We start from the raw sequence: 1,410 nt of genomic DNA, 5'->3' as shown, positions 1-1,410 counted from the left end.
AAAGTATGTTTGATCACATGGGCCCGTAGTATTTGTCACTGTCACACTATTCTTTCACTGTAATGGCCTGCCTGTTTACTCACTGGCTTAGCCAAATGTTGGATCACGGTGCACATTTTCTTCATTTTCTTTCCCCCCACGGTGATAGTGGGTCCACCTCCACGTGTCGTTGAATGTGGGTGGTACACACTGATACCATCATGCCATCGATGAACCGGTTTATCCATGTTTTCTTCACTTGATGCTGTAGGCATTTTATTAAATGCATATTAACTTAGGAATGTATGACTATAGATTGTGACAGCAGATTTGAGCGATTCGGTTACTCTGAGTGTGTGTGAGTTTGTGAAATAAGAGTATTATTGTTGTTTTGAGTCAGGGCAGTGAAGTGAAGCTCAGCACTGGAGACGTGTCCCTTTTCAAAGGTAACACGTAAGCTCAAAACTTGTATAAGTGAGAAAATACACGCATTGGCCACTTCATTGGGTACAGCTGCTTGCTTATTAATAGGGGCCTTTCTAATTGGATTCTCTCCAGGTACTTGGACTGCGGGAGGAAGAAAGATTAGGTTAAGATTAGGTTAACTAGAGATTCTAAACTGTCCAGAGGTGTGAATGTGAGCACAAACATAGAGATGTTTTAGCCCTGTGACAGACTGACGACCCGTTCAGGGTATATCCTGCCTTTGATCCTATGACAGGTCGAATAGGCTCTCTTTCTTCCTTAAAGAAAAAAGGTTGAAATAATATGGTCAAGTTGACCTGGTGGAATTCAAACTGAGCATTAGAATGAGGAAGAAATGTGATTTAAGTGTATTTTAATGTGGTATTATTGTTGGTGTCAGACAGCTGAGTATATCAGAAACTGCTAATCTGCTGGGATTTTCACAACATATCTAGGGTTTACAGAGAATGGTCTGAAAAAGAGAAAATGTCCAGTAAGAGGCAGTTCTTGCTGATTACAGTTGTTAGAGGAGAGTGGCCGAGAGTGGCCGGCTTTGAGCAGGTAGGAAAGAAAAAGGTAACTAAAACAACCACTCATTTTTGAATGCATAATACACCAAACCTCATTAAACCTTTGCCATAAAGAATTAAAGCAAATGTGAAGTTTGAAATAGGTCTAACTCAGTACTAGCAAGGTGTACCTAATAAAGTGGCTGATTAGAGTATAGAGGATCACTTCTCAGCCTCTTATACTTTGTGCTGTGATCATCACTGTTGCATTGCCAGCAAGGCAAGGACACAGATATCAAACTTCGGAAAAGTCAAAAACCTCTCAGAGTCAGAGCTGACTGCCGGATTTATTCTGAGTCATTCACGGCGACAGATACTCACGAGTAGGAGATTAGTCAGGCGGCAGATCGGGTGTATTTCACAGCAGAATATGTGAGAACTACAGGCGCGTATAATG

Source organism: Rhamphochromis longiceps, linkage group LG6 (assembly GCF_057381845.1).
Source record: "Rhamphochromis longiceps isolate RC_006_pf linkage group LG6, R_longiceps_female_GT1.1, whole genome shotgun sequence".
NCBI lineage: Eukaryota > Metazoa > Chordata > Actinopteri > Cichliformes > Cichlidae > Rhamphochromis > Rhamphochromis longiceps.
This window is presented reverse-complemented; position numbering follows the sequence as displayed.